Source organism: Acinonyx jubatus, chromosome E4, assembly GCF_027475565.1.
Source record: "Acinonyx jubatus isolate Ajub_Pintada_27869175 chromosome E4, VMU_Ajub_asm_v1.0, whole genome shotgun sequence".
Taxonomy (NCBI): Eukaryota; Metazoa; Chordata; class Mammalia; order Carnivora; family Felidae; genus Acinonyx; species Acinonyx jubatus.
Window position 1 is genome coordinate 21,899,605 of NC_069395.1, and position 14,284 is coordinate 21,913,888.

Genomic DNA, 14,284 nt, shown 5'->3' on the forward strand with positions numbered 1-14,284 from the left:
TTTTTTACTTTAGTAAAAAAGAAAAAAAAAGAAAGAAGGGAAGGAGGGTGGGAGGAAGGGTGGAAAGGAAGGAAAGAAAGGAAGGGAGGAAGGAAGAGAGGATACCAGAAAATAGATCTGAAATGCTTGAAGGATTTTTTTAGTATAATGTTACATTAGTTTCAGGTATACAATACAGTGATTTAATAATTCTGTACATTATGCTATGCTCCACAACTATAACTACCACCTGTTACCATATGACACAATTATAATGTCATTGACTATATTACCTATGCTGTACCTCTTATTCCCATGACTTATTTATTCCATAACTGGAAGCCTGTGTTTTGCAATCCCTTTTACCCATTTTTTAAAATTAGGAATTGGTAATTGTATGGTACACATAACATGTTAGTGGTAAAAAATATGTTCATAATGTTTAAATTGAGGGAGTTGAAAAGATCATGATCAGTGGTCAAATTTTGTTCGTAGTGTATTCTAAGATTTTTTTTTTTCATTTTGGGAGAAGACTGAGATAGTGATTAAATTTTACTTTTGATAAATTAAGTTTGGAAGGTAAAATTTTAAGGGTAAATTTTAAGAAATAGGAATAGTATATAATTTCCCAAACTAGCAGAGTGAAAGAATGAAAAAAAAAAAACAACCTAACAAGTAGAATAATTCTATATTCAAAAATATCCATTAGAAAAACAGAAAAAATGTGGTATCAAAAGCAAAAAGTAAGATGGGACACAGAAGTTAATACATATCAGTAAGTAAAGTAAATATACTTAATTTCACATTTTAATAATAGAAAATTTCATATTAGAGTTTTGGACATTCTATATCCTGTTTGTGAGACCAGATAAAAATTCAGATCCAAAAGTACAAAGTAAAATGATGGAAAAAGTTATAGTAGACATTTTAAAGAAAACAGTGCTAGGCTAGTTGTAGAAATATCAACAATATGAAGAAATTTATAATTTAAGGCAAAATGCTATGTTAATGATAGAAAAGTGATAAAATGTTCAGTACTTCAAAAAAATTCAAAATTTGTATTCACATAATAAACATTAAATATATAAACTTACAGTATTGAATTGCATGGAGATATCATATTTCACTACTGAAATAGTAACCTTAATTACATAATTATTTACATGCAATTGTAAATAAATAGATGTATAAAATCTCATTCTTTACATTGTTCATCACAGTAGCAGATATCAACCTAATTATTTTGACCACTGATAAATGTAGTAGATCAAAAATTAAGATACAGTTTTATAAAACATAATAAACATTCATATTTAAATATGTATTTAATATATATGTACATAGTATAAATGTAAGTCCTATTCTTCTGAAATATATATAAAATGGATCATATATTATTAAGAAAGAATAACTCATCAAATTTTATAAAAGTTTATATCATACCACGTGCTCTTATTGAAGTTCAAATAAATAAAAAATCCTTTTGTTATTTTATTATTTTATTTTAAGAAATATACTCATCTAAATATAAAAAAATGCTAATAGAAATCACAGGTGAATTATTCATCAACAGTAATGAAGAAAACACATGTCAAACACAGGTGCACCCCAGAGCAAATAATCCGTCAAAGAGTATTTTTACTAATACAAGGGGCAATTGCAGAAAAGAATAAAGGCTGAAGGTTACTAATCTTGTCATCCCCATTGAAAATGTACAAAAATAATAATGTTATATTCAATAAGTAATAAGTCTTGATAATAAGAACAGAAAAATAAAATAATGGTAGAGGAAGTGAAACCCAAAATAAGGAGGAGGAAGAGGAAAAGAGGAGTGGAAGAAAGGCAGCCAAGGAGGTAGGAGGGAACCAGAATAAACTGGAAGAGGTAGAGAAGGTGAAAAGGAAGTGGTGGGATTCAGGAGACAGACTGTATGCAGGGTACAGGTTAGGCAAAAAGAGAGAATACAGAAGTGTTACATGCGTACTTTAAAGGATTTATTCGTTTCTATTCATAAATTAGGAAGTAGGTATTATGATTCTTAATATTATGATACATATATTATTTGGTTATTTAATTACACAGTAAAATATATATTAAATGTAGGAAGGCTTCCAGTTCCTGCCACAACAGATCAATGAATATCTCCCATGGTAAACAGATATGAAGTGCAACGAAATATATGAAGAAATATGTTTTAGCCGTTGGGCAATAGGCCTCACAGTACTGGATCAGTGAGAGAAGGAAAACTTCACACTCTGCATATGTTATCTATTCATCTTGTGTTCCTACCTAAATGCACCAGGGGGATAGAGTCCAGAGAACAGTGACCCCACTGAGCAGAAGGAAAAAAAAAAAAGAGAGAGAGAGAGAGAGAAAACTACAGAGAAAGAGCCCAGAAGTCTGCACAGGTCTCTCTTGATTTTTGGTCAACTATTAGGCTCTATATGTGCACAGAGAGACTTTTGTATATTTATTTACAAATACATATGTGTGAATAAAAACGACTTTAAAAAAGAAACACAAAAATATTTATTAAAAAATTTGAACAATATTGAACAAAAATATGATACAATTAAAGTATACACAAATATTGAGTTATTGGAGGGAAGCATTCAGTATTTGCAGATATAATTCTTCACATTAATCCATAAACCTAACTCAATATTCATTAAAACTTTAGAGATACATTTAAAAATTTGACAAAAGGACTCTACATTTCATTCATAAGGGTAAATACATCCAAAAGTCAAGAACATTTTTGGATCAAAATAATGTTGGTGGCATTTGTACTATCACAGTATCAGAATTTATTATAGTTGCCATAATTAAAATGTTGTGGTATTGTACTCATAAATTGGTGAAATGCAGACTAGAAATGGAATCATGCGTGTATGAAAATTTAATATTTTAGTAGAGGGGATTTCAATACTGTGATGGAAGAACAGACTATTAAATGGTATTTAAATAATTCATTATGCATTGAAGAGAAGACACCTGTCTTATAATAAAACTCATGCTCTACAAATGTAGTGAACTGTTTATAATCCAGAGAAAATAATATGTAATGTGAAAAATTAAAATTATAGTGGAAAATACAAAACATTAAAGTATACAATACTTGACCCTACAATTTCAATCCTACAAATTTATCTTAAAGGAATATATATATATATGTATATGTATACATGTATATACATGTATATATATGTATATATATGTATATGTACATATGATTTTTTATATATGACACCAAAAACACAAGCAACAAAAGCAAAAATCAAAAAGTGGGAATATATCAAACTAAAAAGCTCTACACAGCAAAAGAAACAATCAACAAAATAAAAAGTCAATCTACGAATGTGAAAAAAAAATTTTCAAACCATATATCGTTAAGTGGCTAATATCCAAAATGTATAAAGAACTCATACAACTCAGTAACAAAAGAAACAACATAATTAAAAAATGGGCAGAGGATACATAAAAATAAATTCAAAATGGATGAAAGACCTAAATGTGAGACAGGAAACCATCAAAATCCTACAGGAGAAAACAGGCTGCAACCTCTTTGACCTTGGCCACTGCAACTTCTTACTTGACATGTCTCTAAAGGCAAGGGAAATAAAAGCAAAAATGAACGATTGGGACCTCATCAAGATAAAAACCTTTTGCACAACAAAGGAAACAATCAGCAAAACTAAAAAGCAACCTGTGGAATGGGAGAAGATATTTGCAAATGATGGATCAGATAAAGAGTTAGTATCCAAAATCTATAAAGAACTTACCAAACTCAACACCCAAAAAAGAATCCAGTGAAGAAATGGGTAGAACACCTGAATAGACACTTTTCCAAAGAAGACATCCAGATGGCAAACATACACATGAAAAGATGCTCAACATCACTCATCATCAAGGAAGTACAAACCAAAACCATAATGAGATACCACCTCACACCAGTCAGGGTAGCTAAAATTCACAACTCAGGAAACAACAGATGTCGGTGAGGATGTGGAGAAAGGGGAACTCCACTTGCACTGTTGGTGGGAATGCAAACTGTTGCAGCCACTCTGGAAAACAGGGCGGACTTTCCACAAAAAATTAAAAATGGAACTACCCTATGATGCAGCAGTTTCACTATGAGGAATTTATCCAGAGGATACAAAGATGCTGATTCAAAGGGACATATGCACCCTAATATTTATAGCAGTGCTATCAACAATAGCCAAATTATGGAAAGAGCCCAAAAGTCCAACTGATGAATGGTTTAAAAACATGTGGTGTGTATATATATATATATATATATATATATATATATATATATATACACACACACACACACATACATATACAATGGAATACTACTCAGTGATGAAAAAGAATGAAATCTTGCCATTTGCAACAACGTGGATGGAACTGGAAGTTATTTTGCTAACTGAAATAAGTCAGTCAGAGAAAGATAGATATCACATGATTACGCTCATATGTGGAATTTGAGAAACTTGAATGGAAGATCATAGAGAAAGGGAAGGAAAAATAAGACAAAAACAGAGAGGGAGGCAAACCATAAGAGACTCTTAAATACAGACTGAGGGTTGATGGACATTAAGGAAGGCACTTGTTGGGATGAGCACCGGGTGTTATATGTAAGTGATGATACACTGGATTCTACTCCTGAAGCCAAGACTGTATGTTAACTAACCTGAGAATAAAAATTAAAAAAAAAAAAATTGAGCAGAGGAATTGAATAGATTTTTTTTTCTAGAGAAGACATTCATATGGCCCACTATCACTGCAATTATTTAATATTTTCTGTCCAATTTAGCCAATGCAGTTGAGCAAGACTAAGTAACTAGACTTATAAGAAAAAAAAAAAGAAGACCTCAAATTTCTTTAGTTGCAAATTAGATGTCTGGATGTCCAGGAAATCAAAGAGTGTGGTAGAGTGAATTAATGATCCCTGTATACTCCCATGTCCTAATCACTGGAATATCTCAGTGACCTTCCTGGCAAAGGGACTTTGCAGATGTGATTAAGAATCTTGAGGTGGGAAGATAATCCTGGGTAATCTAGGTATGTCTAATATAATCACAAGGCTCCTTATTAGAGGGACATAGGAAGTATCAGAGTCAGATAAAAGGTGATATGACAGTGGGAGCAGAAGTACCAAGAGGAAGGGATTTGAAGATGCTCCACTGCTGGCTTGAATATAGAGGAATGAGGTTGTGAGCCAAAGAATGCAGGCAGCCTCTGTAAGCCAAAATAGGCAAGGAAACAGATTCTCCTCGAGAGCCTCCAGGAGGAACCGGTCCTGTCAACACCCAGATAGGGCTTCTCTAGTCCAGTAAAACCGATTTCAGATTCTCGGCCTTCAGAACTGTAAAGAAAGTGGATTTGTGTTATAGTAAGATACTAAGTTTATGGTAGTTTATTACAGCATCAATAGGAAACTAGTGTAAAGGGAATCTATCAAGAAAGTACAACAATATAATTTTTTAAGTAACAGGATATGGAACTAATCTCTGAAATAGGTAGTTATCACATACGCAAATTATATTCAGATAGAAGTCATTTTTAAGAATAAAAGCGCTATTTTCCATAATAACACAAAAGAGAAAATACGTAGTAAATACTGTAAAAGCTGTGCAAAACTTCTATCATAAAATCTTTAAAACACTCCTGGAGAGTCCCAAAGTAGACCTGAATGAATCAAAGAGGAGAGGCATCCCTTTATGAGTCAAGGTTGCGTGTATTGGTTCTTTGAAACACATTCTGATGATCTTATTAATTTTCTGTGCTTTCTGTAGTATCCTCTTAACTAGTATGGAAATCCATATATCTCTATTAGTGGCAACATAGAATGCCAACCTGGGACTGTCTTTCTGCTCCAATATCTCTTTGCTGCCAGATTCTCCATGTTTTAGCAGTTCAGGACACCTGAATGTCCACATCCATTGACTCAGGAAATTTAATACCAGAAATTATCATAATACCATGATTTGGAGTGGATGTAGGGGTATGAGTGTTATTGTGTTAGTTCTGCTGAAATGATACACCTCAACAAATTATGTAGAGTAGGGGTTTGTTCCCAAGGCTAATAAATCACTACACTTAGAATACATTACTTAATGCCTTTTGTTTTCAGGTGTGAACTCTAGTTATTAAGCTCAGGAAAGAGAAATACCACTTTTGCCTTAAACCATTATGAAAGACAGACAGACACACACACACACACACACACACACACACACACACACACACACACCCCTTAATAACAACTTATCTAAATTTTACATCTGGAAACTGAAGCTTGGATAAGATTATGTAAGTTTTCTGAGGTAAAATATTTATTGAATGACAGGATTAGAATTTACCTCAGGTCCAACAGGGGCATAAGCTCATGTTGCAACCCCAAACCACAATACTTCCATTTACTATGTTCTTCCCAAACAACATCTATATGAAATATTATTTTTTTCATATACCCTGCTATTATACCTGGGTTTCAAATTCATATTTTCTCCCACTTCCATTGTGGTTTTATTCTTTTTCCATCTACTAGTTTACTTTTGTTATACTCTTACAACCACCTGTTCAAAAAGAGAGCTCAAAAGATCATGTATCAGAAATAGAGATGGAAAAAGATGGAGAGACAAAGAGCCCTCTTAAAAGTTTCAAGATTGGGAAACTTTAATTTTCATGATTTCAAGAGATAAAATGGATGAAAATACCAGACATAACAAAAGAAATATAGAGGTAAATGCAGTATAAGAGAAAAGGTAGTATGAGATTACAGAGCCAAGAGAAGAAAGTTTAGGCAGGGTGAAGGTAGGTGATCGATGCTGTCAAAAGGAGCATTAATGTCAAACAGATGAAGACAAAAATATCTTCATAAGGACAATCTGAGGTATCTTTAGCCAGTAATATTATTTACACTATCTCTATTGATTGTAGAATACCTTCCAAGTCCACTTTCCAACTACCTTCCATATATTTAATGCACTTTTGTCAGTAAGATTTCCTGCAAAATCATTTAAAGGCTTCTCTAGGCTGACCTTGTCTTCAATTGTGTTTGTGATGGAGACACTAAAAGGAACGTGAAACTGGTTACAGTCTCATTACGGAGTTAAATTATCACCAATGACTGAGTTTTATGATGCCTAATATTCCAAAATATTATTATGATCCTTATGCTCATAATATTTTGTTGGCTGTAGATACATCAAATCACAAAGAGCTAATCTGCTAATCTTTATAACTTGGTGAAGAAACGAATATATTTTGGAAGTTTTACTTCTTAAGATTATGTCGTATCCTCACGGGATTCTACAGTATTTTGAAGAAGAAATGGAGAGAGACTGACCAATCCACACTCTTTGGGGTATCTGAAGGTCGTTATTTTATGGAAAGTGAAAGTACTACATTTTAGGTATTAACTCATGAGTGATATATGCTGACATTAAGGCTGTTGAGGTCTAAGTGATAAGACATGAGTATATGAGCTGCTGCGTTGGTTGAGAGGACAAGATATAAATTCAGGTTCACTAAAACTTGTTAGAGCAGCAAAAGTGCTGGCTTTAGTGAAAAACTCAATGGGATTTCTTTTAGATAAACTGATAAGCTGCCCTTTTTGTTGGTAGTAAGGAATATTCTTATTTGAACCAGATGCCACACTTTCTGCTGAGTATGTTCTAAGGTTTTGCCTAAGTTGCTGACCAAAAGAGAACAAATTGCAGAGAGATTTGAATTAGTAAAAAAAAAAAAAAAAAAGTAGTTTTGTTGTTGTTGTTTTGTTTAGTAAAAATAAAATGTTAAGATATGGAATGATTTTACTTTAGGAAAAAATGCATTTCTTTTTTTAAACACCTTTATAGAGATATATTTCAGATATAAAATTCACTCATTTAAATTGTATAGTTCAGTCATTTTTGGTATACTCACAAAATTGAGCCACTATCCCCACTAAGTTCAGAATGTTTTAATGACATTGAAAAAAAAAAACTGTGTCTGTTAGCAATCGTACCCTATTACTGACATTTCTTCCATTCATAGACAGTCACTAATCTACTTTCCTAGCTGTAGATTTACTTATTCTCAACATTTCTTGTAAATGGAATCATGTAATATGTGGTCTTTAGGGGCCTGCTTTTTCACTTAGCATGTTTTTAAAGATTCTTCATGTTGTAGTGTATGTCAGCACTTCAATCCTTCCTTCCTTCATAAATTATTGTTTATAGAGATCTGATTGACATATAACATAGTAGTTTCAGATGTATAACATGACAGTTCAGTGTTTGTGTATATTGTAAAATGTTCACAACATTAAGTCTAGTTACCATCCATCATTCCTTTTATTGCTGAATAATATTCCATTGTATGGTATATCAACCGCATTTTGTTTATCCATCAGTTGATGGACATTTGGACTGCATCTACTTTTTGTACTATTATGAATAATGCTTCCATGAACAGTTGTAAAGTTGTATACAAGTTTTTTTTGAACATATGTTTTTATTTCTCTTGGATATATGACTAAGAGTGGAATGGCTGCATTATGTGGTTACTCTATGTTTAACAATCTGAGTAACTGCCAGACTTTTTCAGTGTGGCTACATGAAAAGAAGGCACTTCTGATAGTTTAAAAATAATTCTGCAGTCTGCAAGATAAGTCAGCAGAGTGTAGTGGAAATTAAATGGAATGGGAAAAATCTGGATCTGGTCCCAGCTCTGCCACTAATTAGTTGTTTGACCTTAAGCAATTCATTTATATTCTGTAAACCCAGGTTTCTTCATTTGTAAAATAAGTGTGTTTCTTCAAACAAGCACAACTCTTGAATATAATTATAGCTACTTTATTTTTTGTTTTTTATTGTTTCTTTAAATTTGCTCCGAGGCCTAATTTTTTCCTTGGCCCCGAATGAAAAATTTGACCTGGACCTGTGACATCTCTGACTATTATTAGGTATTATAAAGACTTATGGTCACTTTTGGTCACAAAACATGATCTCTATTCAGTAGTCAAATTGTCCATCTTATATAATAGCCCCAAATCTGAATCTGATATGAATTAGAGGCTTCTTCCAGTTTCAGTTTAAACAGGGAATGCTGTTGTTACTGACTCCTTGTGGGTTGGAGGGTGAAGGGGAGTATTAGGACGGGAGCGGGAAAGTCCTTTTTTGCTATGATCTATAGTTAATGATCTGGTTTGGGTCCTTTCTGAACTTGGCAGATGTTTAAAACTAACATTTTGTTCTGGTGATTTGCTGGCAGTCTTTGGCATTCTGTGGCTTGTAGATGCTTCACCCTGATCTCTGGCTGAGAGAATCTTCATCTTCACGTGACATTCACCCTGTGCCTGTATCTCTATGTCCCCATTTTTTAAAATCAGAACACCAGTTGTACTGGATTAGGACATTTGCTAACGACCTCATTTTAACTTGATTGCCTCTGAAGAGTCCCTGTCCCAATAAGAGTACATTCTGAGGTACTAGGGCTTAGGACTCCAACATACATTTTTTAGCAGGACACATTTAAACCCATAATAATTCCCCAATAGATGTCCCCTCCTTGTGATAGGATTATTCTTCTGTGCTGTTTGCCATGTGACTTCATAGTACTTCCCAACAGGCCCTTCATCCTGATGACTTTGGGCTTGGCCATAGTGCTGACTTTGACTATTGGCAGGGGCAGACTTTGACCATGTCAGGAGTTCCAAATACGGGCTATACAGAGCAAGTGTGTTTCATCTCATCCCCTGGAGATCTGTCGGCCATGAGAACAGCACACCCTTCATATTACTTCTCTTCCAATTTAGATTTCTGAACCATAAGACACATGGATAGAAGAACTTCTGAGCTCATATTGTCCATCCAAGCTGCAGCTGTCATGTGGCCAGAATGAGAACTATGTTTTGTTCTTATAAGCTATTAAGATTTTAGGGCTATTAGTTGCCACAGAAAAAATGTGATTTGTATAGACCTTTTATTTCTTTTTGGAAATACCTCATCCCTGGGACATCTCACCTGTACTTCACTGATTCAAGTGATGCATCTCTGGGTTGTTGTTGATTCCTTCCTCAGCCCCTGTTCACTGATCATACCACTAGTCTCTATCCTAAGTCTATGCTAGGCAGTCATCTTTGATTGATAGTATTTAAGATCAACCTACACTGCCATCATTCTCTTTCTGGCCCATCTGTGTTATGGAAAATGCACACACATCCTTTGCCAGAACAAACTCTGGAAATGAAAGACATCCAAAACATTCAGTTCTTTTATGACTCACTCACTAGCCAGCCCACTTCTAGCCCTCTGGGTGTTTTAGGCAAGTAAGAGTCAGGCATCAGCCCTGTAGGTGTTTCTAGTCTTTAGGGAATGCCTAGTAAGTGCTCCAAGTTTTTTTTGTGTGTGTTGTTGAATGAGTCTGTGCAGATATGCATTTATGCAATGCAAATTTCCTTCAAGATAGTTTACTGTGAGCATCATAGATGGCTGGAAGCTCTAGCTATTCCCTCTTTCAGTCAGTAATGATGCTTGTATCAAGGCCCTACTTCCCACTCAGTGACTAAACACGGTGGGGGTACTAGTGCCACTCAAGGGAATTCCTATAATTAGGTTTGCTGGGTAAAAGATGGGACACCAATTAAATTTGAATATCAGATCAATTATTAGTAATTATTTACTATAGGTATTCATGCAATATTTGGGGAATAAATATACTAAAAAATATTTTTTGTTGGTCTGAAATGTAAGTTTAGCTGTAGGGCGCCTGGGTGGCTCAATCAGTTAAGTGTCTGACTCTTGATTGTGGCTCTGGTCACGGTCCTATGGTTCATGAGTTCGAGCACAGTGTCTGGCTCTGTGCTGACAGTGTGGAGCCTGCTTTAGATTCTCTCTCTCCCTCTCTGTGCCCTTCCCCACATCACAATAAAAAACAACAACAACAACAACAACAACAACAAAACTTAGCTGTGTGTTCTGTATATTTATTTCTAAATCTACTTAGTAATGACAGTAGTTGCTTGAGCACACCTCACCATGGTGGCTGAAAATTACTTAAAATGCATGAACTCTTCCTATTCATTGTTTCTTTAACTCTCTCCTTTCATAAGTGTCAGACCTGAATCACAGTTTGAATGTTGCCCTGCCCATTCCTGCCTGTCTCCTTTTATCCTTGACAGACATCTCCCATAAAAGCTCTGGCATGTCTAATTTCATCTTGCATCTCTCAGACGACCTCAACTGACACAGCATTTGATGAAACTTGTATCTTCATCTCTGCTGAAAATTCTGTCCTGTGGATATTGAACTAGATGATTGCTAACATTCTTCCAGCTACATCTTATGTTTCTAAGTTTCTTCTTGGGTAGAGAGATCACAGTGTAAAAAAAAAAAACATTTCAACTCTACTGTATGAAAATGAAAGTGAGACTTTAAGTTGTTTAAGGCTGATTTCTTATTCCTCTAGTCTTCCTCTGAAATTCTATAGAAATTAGCTATAGTGGAATGCTGTAAATGGTAGACAAATGAAGTGAAGAATCAGGTCACCTTTCTTCCACATCACAAAAGCTAAAACCTACAGACCATGTTCTAGCTGGTGCTCTCCTGACTGTGAATGCTCAGGTGATAGAACTAAGGTACTGAGTTTCTGTTATGTTGAACAGCTGCAGTCTCTGGGCTTGAACTTCAGCCTGCTGATCAAACTAGAGGAAGAACTGGCTCCTCTTCAAACATATGACTCAAAAATCCCTTCTGTGCAAGGGGCAGGTTCCTCTCTTGGAATCTACATGCAGTCCTACTGAATACTAGTGCCCTGGACATATTGGAAGTGGACGATGGGGGACAGACACACTTACTATGTTTTAAATTTCCATTGATTTTCTCCAGTAAAATATTTTCAGCAGGCTGAAAATGTGTTCTGTCTGGCCATTGTCTTTGTGTTATTGAAACTGGCAGTATGACCTGAGTATTTGTCTTAGCATCTGAAATAGGCTGCTAGAAACAAATCAAGGGACCAGAGTCAAAGTCTACCTCAGGAGTGGGAAAGGTTTACCTTAGTTGGTATGGTATTCTTGAGATGGTGTGACATTTCTATGGTGGTGTATAGTTCAGGAGATGGGAATCATGAGGAAGGGGCACTAAACCCCATGGGCCACGTGACCTCCATCATCTTTACCTCCTGATAAAGGAAACAACCTCAATGTAGAACAAGTGAGCCAACAGAGTTACCACATGGGCTTCCCTGCCAAATCATCATCATCATTGCAACAGTAACAACAGTCACTATTATTATTTTATGAAACAATTGGGATCCATATGCTATTGTCCCCAATCCCACCTAAATACTTTGACCATTTAGTACATAAGATATCAAGAATATTGGGGGAGGATATGAACAATCTGAGGGGTGGGGATGAAGAGACTCCAAAACTATGCCCCTTACATATCAGATTACGATGTTAAAGCATCCTAATGTTGGTACAATGGAGTGACTTCTAAGGTCTAAGGAGTTGTCTCCTGGGACCCCATTATCAGGCAACACTATTATTGTCTCTCTCAGATCTCTTTTACCAAACAGTGCCTCCAGTTTCTTGCTGCTTGAGTGTTGGCTATAAATAGTTCACAGTTCTATTCTTCTGAGAATTGTCCTTGACCAGGGGGAATAAATCACCCAGAAATGCTGGAGAGGTAAATATCTCTTTCAGAGGAAGCTCATGGCCAGTTACTAATAGACACCGGCTATACAGGGTCACCTCCATTGCCTCAAGCAATTCTGTGTTGTTCATAGTGGTTATTCATGCTCCATAATGCCCCATTAGATGAGGCTAAAGTTAGACTTCAACTGAACGTACCTCTTTGACCAGCATCTTTCTCAGTTAGATCTGATTTCCCATTCCTATACTAGGTTCAGCTGAGAGCAGTCTCTCCATAAATCATTTGCTCAAGAATACTTGCCTCAGGCTTTGCTTCTAGAGAACCTGACCTAAGACAGAGAGGCTTATACTCTCACAGCAGATAAATGATGATATAGTGGAACAAGGCAGGTCAGCTGTTTCTCAATTCATACTGCTATTGGATCCCAGCCCCTCTTATCACCAGGATTGAAGTTGGTATTTCCCCACTCATAAAACTTAAACGTCTCCATTAATTCAAGAGTCAGGATTCCTCTCCAGAAATCTGATGTCTGATAAACTCTGCCAAATTTCTTTGTGCTGCTTCGGAAAGTAATAGGTAATGGGTTAACACATATCTGATACTGCTTGTGGGTCTATGATTTTCCCTTAATAAATACTGAACCAATAAGTCCAATGAGAATCATATGTGCACTTGTTTGATCAACAGAAAAATCTCTCCTTTAACCACCAAGAAAAGGATAAAAACTGGAAGGAAAATAATGTGGAACTTCCAGACACTTTGCTTCTTTAAGAGTAGATGGAAAGCTTTTGTGGAGCTTACATTTATGAATGAAAATTCTTTTTTTGTCATTTTTTTCATTCTGCATTATCAGTTTGTCACATGCTGCTTAGAAATAATATTCAGTGCTAATTACTCTCAGTAAACAAGTGAGAAAATGAAGTGGAATTTAAATCATGATTTCCATCGAGTGGAAAACATGGGCCTAGTTTTAGAAGTATAAGTTTAGAGAGAGTAATCGTGACCTATAATTTTAGTTTGAGCTTCACTAATCTGTGGACTTGTGTGTGGTAGAGTTGCTTTAGTAAGCTTTGTCAAAGGACTGCTTGTCATGTGTATACCAAATAGAACCCAGCACATCTTAGGTTGTCATTGTGTACTGTTGATCTACCGGTGGGAAAGGAAAGAAGAGAAAGGAAAATGGAACACATTTTACAGACCCGAGAGTAGAGGTACAAGGTAATCATCTTGGAATAAGAAAGGGAAAAGCACCTCTACAGTTTGAAGAAAAATCTGAAGCTTAATGTACTTCAAGGTGTATTTCATTGCTATATTTGGTTATTGATGAGTGTGTAATCTCTTCTTATGATGTTATACTTGTCAGTAAAAGGAAGATGGCCTCTTAACAATATGAACCTCATGGAAGATGCATCTTTTCTCCTTCGAGTATACATTCTTGCTCAGCCATTTACTAGTGTGTAGGGAATTGACTACATTTCTTTGTGTCAGAAGTTGCCTCATCTGTAATATGGGGATAATAGTTTTTATCTTAAAGCATTATCCATATTGAATTCAATAATAAAACTACTGGCACATAGTAATGGATTGATAAGTTATACCTATTTTTATGTTTCCATTTGCTTTTTGTTTTCATTTACCTAAATTTTTGGCTTGGTTAA

General features: G+C 35.2%; 1 long non-coding RNA gene across 1 annotated transcript in view; it reads left to right on the plus strand.

Annotated features, from left to right (window-relative positions):
- LOC128313079 (uncharacterized) overlaps positions 1-14,284 on the plus strand; it is a 549,707-nt gene that overhangs the window by 485,382 nt on the left and 50,041 nt on the right. The gene's annotated exons all lie outside the window — the stretch shown is intronic.